Raw genomic sequence first — 14,163 nt, 5'->3', positions numbered from 1 at the left:
ATCAACAGCTGCTAATTTCAGTTGACCGCCAGCCGTAAGACTTAGTCTGTACGGTTGGTAGGTAACATTGTCTGGCCATCCACCCACATCTTACATCAGAGCCTGAGCCTGCCTCGTAGTCATGAGCGTTTAGGCGTCAAGTCTATATGGTCTGACACAGTGGTTAACCAGTTCACCATCACAATCTCGGCCAACAGGGTAGGAGAGGTGATGTTATACAATTTCTTTCTTACAATTGGTTTTACGTCGCACCGACATAGATAGTTCTCATGGCGACGATGCAATAGGAAAGGGCTAAGAGTGGAAGGAAGCGGCCGTGGCCTTAATTACAGGTACAGCTAAGGCATAGCCTCAGTATTTGCCTGTTGTGAAAATGGGAAACCACGGGAAGCAATTTTCAGGGCTGCCGACAGTGCGGTTCGAACCCACTATCTCTCGAACAGCTGCACAATACAGTTTCTAATCACTAGATTACGTGCCGAAAGCCTGAATTCAATTCCAGACCTCTCCGAGGTGTTCGTATGGAGTGAGGGCATATGGCGTTGTCGATGGTGTTTCGTCCGTCGGATGGAGACGTTAAGTCTTGAGCAGACCCCCTCAGTGTTATTCCACAGGAGTAGGCTATGTGCCGACACCGCGTTTCAACCTCTCAATGTTTCGTTATTATCATCATCTCACATCCAGAGGCGCAGATCGCCCATGAGCGCTAATAGAAAAACCTGCACCAGGCAAGCCGAACATGTCCTCGGACACTCCCGGCACTAAAAGCCACATGATAATAAGTAAGTAAAATCTCAGCTTGCACGGTTGCTATGATTACACTTCCGTCACGCTAAATACATTAACGCAACTTTTCAGATGACCCCCAGCCATAAGACATAATATTTATGTCAAAAAGACAACCAGTCTATAAAGAGAGAATGATTCGGCTAACAACTGGAAGGAAATATTCACGTACATGTGGTAATAATTCTAAATAGAGTACAGTGTTGCCCTTGTAATTGTTTCCAGTTATTTCATAATTTACTTGAATCCTACCCAATACTACATTTTAAATTAATAATAATAATAATAATAATAATAATAATAATAATAATAATAATGGAAATGGAAATGGGTCCACTCAGCCTTGGGAGGTCAAATGAGTAAAGATGGGTTCGATTTCAGTCTCAGCCATCCTGGAAGTGGTTTTCCGTGGTTTCCCACTTCTCCTCCCGACAAATGCCGGGCTGGTACCTAACTTAAGGCCACGGCCGCTTCCTTCCCTCTTCCTTGCTTGTCCCATCCAATCTCCCCCCACCCCACACAAGGCCCCTGTTCAGCATAGCAGGTGATGCCGCATTGGCGAGTACTGGTTATCCTCTCCAGTTGTATCCTTCAACTCAATGTCTCACGCTCCAAGACACTGCCGTTGAGGCGGTAGAGGTGAGATCCCTCGCTGAGTCCGAGAGAAAAAACAACCCTGGGGAGTAAACAGATTAAGCAAGCGAGCAAGCAGGAATAATAATAATAATAATAATAATAATAATAATAATAATAATAATAATAATAATAATAATAATACTATCGTCGTTAATTAGATTTTAGAAGACGCCAAGGTGACAGAATTTTGGTCCATGGAATTTTTTTTAACGTGACGAAAGCCAATGAAATACAGTTGTCTCATTTACACACTCCAGAATGACATTGATCTACACCAATATCGAACCCTCTTTCTCTCCCCCCCCCCTCCCCAGCCGACCATGCCATGAGGTCAGCTAACTTTCATCATTCGAAAGTATTATTGACTGGCTGAGCCCAAGATGTGGGGGTTTGATCTCGATTCATTACGATGGTTTTTGAATGTGCTCTAATACGCCAGTCTCCTGTTAGTTTCTTTGCCTGTAAAAAATCCACAGCCTGTTTAAAGTCATTCGATCGGGCTAGGAATTGAATGAATGAAGCCCCATCTAGCGGCGGGGATAGGAATTGTGCCGGCTCCCGAAGGCTGTCTCACTCGTCTGAGGCAATGATTTGACAGATTGGGGAGTGTTGTTGGAATGAAAGATGACAGAGAAAATCGGAGTACCCGGAAATAAAAACCTGTTCCTCCTCCGCTTTGTCCAGCACAAATCTCACATGCAGTGACAAACATTTTTACGATGGAACCCAGCGGCGAGAGAACGGAGCGCTGCCGTCTAAGCCACAGAGGCTTCAATTGATTTACTTATGATGAAGTGAAATCCACAGAACACATTTCCGGTACCTTGCTGCCTCTGAAAACTGAACAAGTAGATTTACGTTCCTCGACAACGGGTACATGGAAAGAAACATTTTAAAACATTTTTAGTGTCTAGGTAGAACGAGTACATTGCCAAGAGTATTCAACTTACGATTATCTTTAATGTCTCGTTGACAGTTAAGAGAGTAAGCTACCTGTTGAAACAAAAAAAAATTGAAAACCGGAAATGTATTTTTCATGCAATAGTGCTTCAAAATAAGGCAAAATTTGTGCTAAATATGTGACTTCACACACATAAGTTACTCTGTTACAAGATGGTGCTGTGTTGACTCGCACCTTCAATTGGAGGTTAGCTGATAACAGAGAAAACAATTTAATAAGTAAGTCTACGATGTGGCGTCTCCGAAGACCTTAAGAAGTAGTTAGTGGGACGTACAACAAATAACATTATTATTATTAAGTCTACGAAGGCCTCAACACCCCGCGGACCGTACAGAATACCGCCATTTTCTTCTTCATTTTTTTACAATTTGCTTTGCGTTGCACGGATATAGATAGGCCTTCTGGCGACGTTGGGATCGGAAAGGGTTAGGAGTAGGAAGGAAGCAACCTTGGCCTTAATTAAGGTACAGTCTTGGCATTTGACTGGTATTAAAGAGGGAAACCACAGAAAATCATCTTCAGGGCTGCCGACAGTGGGGTTTGAACACACTATCTTCCGAATGCAAACTCACAGCTCCGCGCCCCTAACAACATGAAAAGCTCTCTCGGTCGTGAAAACAAGTCATATTATTATTACTATTATTATTTGCTATTTGCTATTTGCTTTACGTCGCAACGACACAGATAGGTCTTATGGCGACGATGTGACAGGGAAGGCCTAGGAATGGGAAAGAAGCGGCCGCTGCCTTAATTAAGGTACAGTCCCAGCATTTGCCTGGTGTGAAAATGGGAAACCTCGGAAAACAATCTTCAGGGCTGCCGACAGTGGGGTTCGAACCCACTATCTCCCGATTACTGGATACTGGCCGCACTTAAGCGACTGAAGCTATCGAGCTCGGTATTATTATTATTATTATTATTATTATTATTATTATTATTATTATTATTATTATTATTATTATTCTTTCTTCGTTTCGGCCTGCTGTGGACCACATTATTTCAACCGTTTGCATCCTTGAGCTTTAATTCTTCCCCAGTACTCACGCATTCTCGTTCTGTGAGCCTCCTTCCTTTCATCAGTCCACTTCTTGCCTGTTTTCAACTTTGGCCTTTCTTGGAACCTCTTGTATCCCTGGAGCTTTTTCTGGAGAGGAGCACGTTTCTGGATGTCTTCGAGTGTGATTCCTATTTCTTGAAGGTCTTTTTCAACTTCGATAAACCAGGGTCCCTTGGTTTTCTTGTTAAGAAAGTAGGAAAAGATCCTATTGGTTTGTCTCTGTGTGCTCATGCGTGCTATATGGCCATAAAAATTAATCCTCCTTTTCCGAATCGTGTCCGTTATCCTCTCCATATGCTGGTACAGATCGCTGTTGTGTCGTCTTATTATTATTATTATTATTATTATTATTATTATTATTATTATTATTATTATTATTATTATTATTAACGTTCATTTAATTGCTGTACATTTTAAGGTCACCAAATATATTCGTATTTTATCCCACAGGAAATCTCTTAGAATGTCAGTAGCGATGTACACGTTAGCGGCATTTAAACACCATCAAAATGCCACCAATCTTAGCCATCATCGAATCCACAATATGCGAGAACAGAAGGACCACAAGTAGCCGATCGCAGCATTGAGGGTAGTTGCAATTCTTGCATAAATATTTTATTTTAATTAGAAACGTTTCCATGTGAGGTAAGATACATAATGGGGTTAGACATTCTCCCCGTGCATTATTAGACATCATGTTTCAAACGGAAACAGTTGCTATGATACTAGCGCTCGATAATGGTGAAGTAAAGTCGCAGCAAGTAACATTCTCTTTCATGTGGGGTCAGGACGTACTCAAAAGGCCGCGCTCCTGGTGGGGAAAAGTCTCACAGTCTCGAGTGTCACAATGGCGTCATCTACCATCACTACCCCACCCTCTCGCCACTTTCTTACAACTTTCTTAAAGTAACTCGACGTCTCGCTACGCTCAAGGCGAAGGCGCTCGGCGTCGGCAATTCTTTTCCTTAGCGTCTGTTAATAACTCCGTTTTCTTGCCGATAGATGGCGCACAAGGCTGCAGAAAAATGTCTTGTAAGAAGTTTGTAGGGCGCGGTGCGGCGGCTCGGAGGTGAAGTAAGGAAGTGCTCGACTCCACTCCACTTGAGCCGCGACAGGCGAACAACACACACTGAAATATGTGCTGCGTCTCTCACTGACAGCCTGCGTTACGCACTTTATCTCCAAAGTAGACTTAATTCGACTAAAGTGCAGCTGGCGTTTTCGATTGTGGTTTATAAGAATAAATAGACAGCGAACCGCTCTGTAGCGTGATAGAAAACTTATATATGGTATAATAATAATAATCATAATAATAATTAGGGGGCGGATGTTGTTGACCTAAAAGATCACTGAAAATGATCAATAAAATGTCCTTAAAACTATGCAGACTCCGCCTTTGTTGTGTACTGGTTAGTGTGATTAGCTGCCACCCCCGGAGGCCCAGGTTCAATTCCCGGCTCTGCCACGAAATTTGAAAAGTGGTACGAGGGTTGGAAAGATGTACACTCAGCTCAGCTTCGGGAGGTCAGCTGAGTAGAGGAAGGTTCGATCAACTCCTCAGCCATCCTCGAAGTGGTTTCCTGTGGTTTCCCACTTCTCCTACTACATGTGAATGCCGGGATGGTACGTAACTTAAGGTCACGGCCACTTCCTTCCCTCTTCCTTATCTATCCCTTCCAATCTTCCCATCCTCAACAAAGCCCCTGTTCAGCATAGCAGGTGAGGCTGCCCGGGCGAGGTACTGTTCCCCATCCCAGTTGTATCCCAGACCCTATGTCTCACGCTCCAGGACACTGACCTTGAGACGGTAGAGGTGGGATCCCTCACAGAGTCCGAGGGAAAACCAACCCTGGAGAGTAAACGGATTAAAAAGAAGAAGAAGAATGTATGGAAACATACTATAAAATAAGTCAAAATAACTTTAAAACATTTGACCAAACTGAATTCTGGTGGCTATGTAACAGTGGCTTTAAAAGTAATATATCCTTGTTCTATTCACCGCACAGCTCTTTTTCTTTTTCTTTTTACAGAAATTATTTATTTTATTTATTTACTTATTTATTTATTTATTTATTTATTTATTTATTTATTTATTTATTTATTTATTTATTTATTTATTCACGAAGCACAAGATACAGCTACACTGAGCAAATTCCACTTGCACTGTCAACAGAATATTTAACAAACGTAAACTTTCATAATAACAAGCATAACAAAATATAATAAGATCAGGTACACAGCCTACTAATAACAACTGCTCAAATCGAAAACCATAAGAATGTCCATATTCATAGCCAAGTCGTCGTGGGTCAAGATGGCGGTATAATCCCTTCATATCAACTTATCTTTAAGAGGCTATTTACACACCTCTCGAATACACTTTTATTTGATGATGTATCAAGTTCTTGTCTCCTGTTAATATTGTTAATATTGTTAAAGAGTGTTGGGAGGCGGATTAGGAAAGATCGTTGAAGTATTGAGTGCTGAGTGTGGGGAATGTGGAGAAGGTCTTTGGTTCTGGAGGAGCGGGAAGGAACACGGAGAGAGAAGAGTGAGACAAGTTGTTCCGAGCGGTAATGCCCATTTAAGATCCCGTGGAGGAAACTCAGGTCAGCTACCTGTCGCCTGATGTGCAGCGGTGACATATTAATTGCCATTAATACCTGCTGCGTAGACAGATTTCTGAGCTTGGGGTTTCTGTTCCTTACAATTGCAGCAAAGAAGGACACTGCCCTGTCTAACTGCTTAGTATTGGAGGGGGTGGCTGTTGTCCACTTGCATGTCTATATAATATGGACATAACTGTTTGCTGGATGCCCTCTTCTTGTTCTCACTCGTTACAAATAGCAGATGATTTTCTAGTTCAATGTGCTGCTTCCTTTCCGCACTCCCTTTAATTCTACACAATTTACAAAATAAAACACCTCCATTTCTAGTAAGCACGTATTTCCCAAATTTAAAAATACACTTTGTGGTGGTTTCACTTTTGGTATTTTTCTTGCACAAAATACTTCGGAGGATAATTCTGTACTGAAGCGAAAAGTTAACTGTTCTTTCTAATCTCTCCTCTTTTTCATTTGTTCTTGGCCTTGAGGTAAGCAGGGATGTATGATTGGCTGAAGGGGTGGTTGCGAAGGTTGTTGCTTGAGACACGTTAGGGAGTACTCTCTCCTAATTATCAGAGTTCTGTATTGTGTTTCTGCGCATATCTCGGATACACAACAGTTATAAATACTTGTCTTATACTTCCTTACACACCAACAACAGCTAATCAGTTTGCTTGGCCATGGAGGACGTTTGGCAAATTTAACTATATCGATGGCTTTCTCTTAAAACCTCTTATGTCCCAGTGCTTTACCTACTCATTATATTTCTTAAGACTGGTCACGCCTCCCAACCACATATTTATATGCAGTCCATAAGAATGATTTTCGTTGTGTTAATTTTCCTATGCTAATGTGTATAGGAAAATGAACCTTAAATACATTATACTGCAGGAGTATTTCGCCATGCAAAGAACATCCCTACAATACGGAATGGTAAGGATCTATTTCCTTTACACATTAGCATAGGAAAATAAATATAACGAAAATTATTCTGACGGACTGCACATAAATATGTGGCTGGGAGGTGTGACCAGTATTAAGGAATATAATGGGTAGGCAGAGCATTTGGACATACGATGTTTTAAAAGAAAGCCATCGATATGTAAGAAAGGTGTTTATTTTTATATTGCCACATGTGGATTTTATCAGTCTGACAATAAGGGATTAATGTGTAAATAAACAATTAAAATAATTTAAGAATTCTTAAAAATATTATATAATGACCTAAAACCTTCTTGGCAGGTAAAATAATGACAGATTATCCCAAATAAGCAAAAAATGCGAAATAAAAACGCGTTATTATCTTTCCCTATATCGCAGAATGAATTTCTATACTGCTGAGCAACGTACTGATGCGAAGGAGAAAAGCATGACATTTCAACAATATCCCTAATAATAATAATAATAATAATAATAATGATAATAATAATAATAATAATAATAATAATAATAATAATATGGCCTCAGCAACAAAGCGCATGTATTTAAATTTGATGACACCTACGCTGCCTACGCGGCAATTTTTACTTTCCATACTAATCTACAGGATTGCTGAGTAAACCAGATTTATGGCTGAGTTTTAATTAATTTTGAGGGGAATACCAAATGTGCCAAGAGAGATCTCCTACATGCCGACATCGTACGACTTTGAGAGTCCAACAAAATGTTTTACCACCTTTCAAATATCCAACTATCTCGGCTGGGTTTGAACCTGCGATTTTGAGATTCAGATCCCAACACTCCACCACCGATCCACAGAGGGAAATAATAATAATAATAATAATAATAATAATAATAATAATAATAATAATAATAATAATAATAATAATAATAATAATAATAATACGTTGAGTATTGTAGTTGGCTTCTATAATTAAGGGGTTCCACTATCGGCATAGTCGGTGAGTATTTAAGTCATTTTTACAAGTAGCTTTACGTCGCACCGACACATCGGCTTTGTTGATCTTGGTTTGATGAAATTCCATATTCTTTATGTTATTCGGTCATCTGACGTATCTAAAATTGTGTCCGTAGAATAGCAGTTTTTTCTTCTTAATCGATACTGTATAATAATAATAATTTCGTGTGGCAATTTCTAGCCGAGTGCAGCCCTTGAAAAGCTTATGGTGACGATGAGAAAGGAAAGGGCTTGGAGTAGGAAAGAACAGGCCGTAGTCTTAATTAAGGTACAGCCCCAGCATTTAAGTGTGGACAAATGCGAAGAATTCGAGTCAGTATACCTATTAAATTGCACATTAAGGAATTCGTTTTCAAAAACAATTCTGGTATTACTTCTTTTTTATGTTATTGTTATTAATATCCTTCATCGCGTAGCTAGTTCGATGCATTCTATTTCTATACTAACGGTTGTACGTTCAAATTCGGCACAGTTGGTAAAGTATACCGTTTCAAAATAAAACTATTTTTTTTTAAATATATGAATCTGAGCCCATCAGCCAGCGCCTTCTTGCGCTCTTCGGGCACGTCCTCTCTATATTTTAGGTTTTGATTCCATCTTAAAGCCTTGGTACTTCTCATTAATGTTACGTTCTTGAATACCCACCTGTCTCATATCCTTTTCAAATTCTTGGATCCACATCGGCTTTGTTGATCTTGGTTTGATGAAATTCCATATTCTTTATGTTATTCGGTCATCTGACGTATCTAAAATTGTGTCCGTAGAATAGCAGTTTTTTTTTCTTATTCGATACTGTATGATAATAATTTCGTGTGGCAATTTCTAGCCGAGTGCAGCCCTTGTCAGGCAGACCCTCCGAAGAGGGTGGGCTGCATCTGCCATGTGTAGGAAAATGCGTGTTATTGTGGTGGTGGATAGTGTCATGTGTGATGTGAGAGTTGCAGGGATGTTGGGAAGAGCACGAACACCCAGCCTCCGCGACAATTAACCAATGAACGTTAAAATCCCCCACCCAGCCGGAAATCGAACCTAGGACCCTCTGAACCGAAGGCCAGTACGCTGACCTTTTAGTCAACGAGTCGGGCAATCGATGCTGTGATTGGTTCTCTCTTTCTGTACACCTTTTCATTAGATCTCAATCGTATCTGCCCATGGATCCATTTGTTGCCTGAGATTTTCGTTCATATCCTGGGATCCCTAACTTAGTTTTTGACTGATTTGTCCCTGTCTATTCATGGTCAAGGTTTCCGATACACCTGTTTGGAGATGTACTTTTCCAGTGCTCTCTTCAAGTTCCAGATCTGCTTCCTTTGCTGAAGCACACTTGATAATCTCCAAGCTGAAGGTGTATTTGTTCCACTAGCCTAGTCTGCAGTGTTTTCGATAGTGCCTAATACGTTGCGGGGACAATGGGAATGCCATGATAGTCATTAGAATCCATTATATCAACTTTCTCATGTAAAATATGAATCAGAGCATTTTTCCAATCATCAGGGATCATTTCAGATTCCCAGATATTTTCCATTACTTGCCATAAAGTTGTACTTGTGATTTCTCCAGCACATTTCATCATCTCTTCTGTGATCGAGTCTTCACCTGTGGCTTTTGTTAATCTTCAGTTCAGCAATTATTTTACGAATTTCTGTTTCGCCTGGTGGAACTGAATCTATGTTCCTAAGTTTCGTATTTTTCCTAGGCCGTTTCTCCTGGGGCTCTTCCCAATTTAGCAGTTTCTCCAAGTATCTGGTCAAGATCTCACAATGTTCATGCTTGTTCGCTGTCGGTTTTCCAACTTCTCTTCGAAATTCCAAGCTTGATACTTCATACCCATCTACGTGTTGCTTGGCAGTCCTGTAGAAGATTTCAATATGGAAATCCGTAGCCGGTTTTCAGTTTCAACTGGATTAGGAATGGTATGAATGAAGCCCCTTGGCGGCGATTATAGAACTGTGCCGGCTGCCGAAGCCTGTCTCACTTCTCTGGTGCAATGGTTAATGACTGACAGATGAAATGAAATGATCTGATATTGGAGAGGGTTGCTGGACTGAAAGATGACAGTGAAAAACCAGAGCAGCTGGAGAAAAACCGGAATTTGAACCACGGAATCCAGTGGTAGAGTGAGAGTAGTGGTAGTAGTAATAGTACTAGTAGTAGTAGCAGTAGCAGTAGAAGGAGAAGAGGAACGAATGACAAATTCGAAACTCATACAAGGCGGTATCCATACCACTGAGACATGGTTTATGAAGAACAATATTAGAACTTTCTAAGTAGCCTCCGTGACTCAGGCGATCAGCTTTACGTACATTGTACTGTAAGAGTGCGTAATTAAGTCATGCAAACATACATTCCTAGAGTGCCGTGCGGTAAGGTTCATTTTCATTTACACGTAAGCATAGGAAAATGAACACAACGAAAATTGTTTTGCCTGGCCGAGGCGGTAAAAACGTGCTCATTTCGCCCGGAAGGACGTGGGTTCAAATCCCCGTCAGAAAGTCGTAAAATTTAAGAAACGAGATTTCCACTCCCGGAGGTGCATATGGCTCTGAGGTTCACTCAGCCTACATCAAAAATAAGTACCAGGTTAATTCCTGGGGGCAAAGGCGGCCGGGCGAAGAGCTATTTACTCTACCCCATCACGTGCCGCGGTTAACAATGGCGGAAGATTATACCTCCAACCCCTCCAAGGGCCTTCATGGCCTGTACCGAGGTGACTTTGTCTTTGTTTGGACTTGATATCCACATGTGGCTGAGAGGAGTGATCAGCCTTAAGGAAAAAATTGGATAGGAAGAGCATTGTGAGATGACCTCTTGCCCGAACAGCGACGAATTAAGACCACGGCCGCTTCCTTCCCGTTCCTAGCCCTTTCCTATCCCATCGCCGCCGTAACACCTATCTGTGGCGATGCGACGTCAAGCAACGTGTAAGAAAAAAGGAAAAAAGAAAGAGGGTGTCCAAATTGACGTGCAGGCAGCATCGATGGCGGCAGGAAAGGCCTGCCCACGGTATATGAGGCATTATTATTATTATTATTATTATTATTATTATTATTATTATTATTATTATTGCGTGTGGCCTCCAAAGAGGCCTGGTGGGCATTATATTATTACTATTATTATTATTATCATTATCATCATCATCATCATTGCGTGTGGCCTCCGAAGAGGACTGGTGCAGATCTTTCAAGTTGACGCCGCATAAGCGACCTGAGCATCTGTGAGGATGAGGCCCTACCTTTGATCATAAATCAATCGGTCACTACTTATCTGCATTTAGGGCAGTCGCCCAGGTGGCAGATTCCCTATCCGTTATTTTTCTAGCCTTTTCTTGAATGATTTCAAAGAAATTGGAGATTTATTGAACATCTCCCTTGATAAGTTATTCCACTCCCTAACTCGCCTTCCCTATAAACGAATATTTGCTCCAATTTGTCCTCTTGAATTCCAACTTTATCTTCATATTGTGATCTTTCCTACTTTTAAAGACACCACTCAAACTTATTCGTCTACTAATGCCACATTACGCCATTTCTCCACTGACAGCTCGGAACATACCACTTAGTCGAGCAGCTCGTCTTCTTTCTCCCAAGTCTTCCCAGCCCAAACTTTGCAACATTTTTGTAACGCTCCTCTTTTGTCGGAAATCACCCAGAACAAATCCAGCTGCTTTTCTTTGGATTTTTTCCAGTTCTTGAATCAAGTAATTCTGGTGAGGGTGCCATACACTTAAACCATACTCTATTTGGAGTCTTATCAGGGAATTGTATGGCCTCTCCTTTACATCCTTACTACGACCCCTAAACACCCTCATAACCATGTGTAGATAACTGTACCCTTCATTTACAATACCATTTATGTGATTACCACAGTGAAGATCTTTCCTTATATTAATACCTAGGTACGTACAGTGATCCCCATAAGCAACTTTCACCCCATCAACGCAGTAATTTAAAACTGAGAGAACTTTTCCTATTTGTAAAACTCACACCTGACTTTTAACACCGTTTATCACCATACCATTACCTGCCGTCTATCTGACAACATTATCGAGGTCATTTTGCAGTTGATCGCAATCTTGTAACATTTATTACTCTATAGAGAATAACATCGTCCGCGAAACGCCTCATCTCTGATTCCACTTCTCTACGCATGTCATTTAGATATTAGAAAATATAAAGGTCCAATAATACTGCCTTGAGGAATTCCACTCTTAATTATTACAGGGTCAGATAAAGCTTCGTCTACTCTAATTTTCTAAGATCTATCTTCTAGAAATATTGCAACCCATTCAGTCATTCTTTTGTCTAGTCCAATTGCACTCATTTTCACCAGTAGTCTCCCATGATCCAACCTATCAAATGCCTTAGACAGGTCAATCGTGATACAGTCGATTTGACCTCCTGAAGCCAAGATATCTACTATATCTTGCTGGAATCCTACAAGTTGAGATTCAGTGGAATAACCTTTCCTAAACCCGAATCGCCTTATATCGAACCATTTATTAATTTCGCAAACATGTCTAATGTAATCAGAAGGAATAATTTCCCAAAGCTTACAAATGTAATATATGTCAAACTGACTGACCTCTCATTTTCAGCTTTATGTCTATCACCCGTTCTTTGTACACAGGGGCTACTATAACAACTCTCCATTCATTTGGTATAGATCCTTCAGGCAAAAAATAATAAAATAAGTACTTCAGATATGGTACAATATCCCAACCCATTGTCTTTAGCATTTCTTCAGAAATCTTATCAATTCCAGCCGCTTTTCTAGTTTTCAACTTTTTTATCTTATTATAAATGTCATTGTTATCATAGTTAAATTTTAATAAGTTACTTCTATAGCATTAGTCACCTCCTCTACCTGGACATTATCCTTGAAGCAACAATCTTTACATACTTCTGACTTGTAATATATGTAAATATCGATAGTAATAATAATAATAATAATAATAATAATAATAATAATAATAATAATAATAATAATAATAATTCACAATAATTGCAATATGATTAAGATAATCAAATATGAATAAAATAAAATAATCACCTCACGCTTGGGCGTAAATTGCAGTCTATTTTTAATACGTGAGTAAATAACTAAATACATCCATAACAGAATTAAAATCAAATATATTAATAAAAATAATGAATCGACATGTCCGTAGTATGAGCACCGGAGTTCACCAGAATGGACCCCTCGAATTATGATAGAGTACGATAATTCTTTCTCTCCCAGGGCGTACGCATAAAGCTGAGTACTGGTACATCTGCTTCAGGCTTTACCTAATCTTCTGAAAAGCGACAAAATAGATAGGAACTGCACCTAGGTCCATCAATAACTCCACTGATTCTAAAATAACTGACTATATTCTGAATAACATTCGTGCATGAGCACCTAATCAACACACCAAAATATACATAAATACACCCACAAAATACCACTGGAAGACTTGATATTTACAATTAAAAACAGTGGGAAACCAAAAGCGAGGACCAAGCTACCATTTGTAATCAGACCGATGAGGGCTAATTACAAAACATATACATATACAGATGAACACCCTTCACTGTCACTGTGTATCAACATAACTTGCATATTCTCATTATATTCGCGTGTTATATCACACGGATACTGTACCTTATAATACTGTGTACACTGACTCTAACACCTGGTTTAAAGATACATTCACTCGAGCAACACACGCTTGCAGTTCCAGAACATAAATTATGGAAAGTCTGAGGTACAGATCCCTATAGCTTTCACCAACATATATCAAGCGGCCACAAGTGATACAATACCAGGTGCCTAAGCACTCCACACTTTGTAGGTTAGTACCACACTTCACATTCCATACATATAAGACCACGTTCCACGAAAGTTACATCACCTCTCTTCCGCTGTTATAAGTCAAGTCTCCTCCACCAAAGTTTGAATTCCAATTCTTTTCGCCGTTTGATCACATGACTATATAGACCTCAGCTTCCTCCTACATGATACGTGAAGATTGATCCTTGCCAGTCAATTACCAGTTGAAGATCCTCTTCTCTTACCCAGACCACGCCCTGAACCTTTTCCGCATCCCATGACAATAACAACCAGGCCGCGTCATCAGATTCTGGGCTACCCACATGACTCATACAAAGTTTCCGAGTTGAAAATAGCACTGTCTTCCCATCCGTTTGTACAAAACATATTA

The sequence above is a fragment of the Anabrus simplex genome, chromosome 1 (assembly GCF_040414725.1).
Source record: "Anabrus simplex isolate iqAnaSimp1 chromosome 1, ASM4041472v1, whole genome shotgun sequence".
NCBI classification, from domain to species: Eukaryota; Metazoa; Arthropoda; class Insecta; order Orthoptera; family Tettigoniidae; genus Anabrus; species Anabrus simplex.
The sequence above is the reverse complement of the archived record's forward strand: the minus strand, read 5'-3'. Positions refer to the sequence as shown.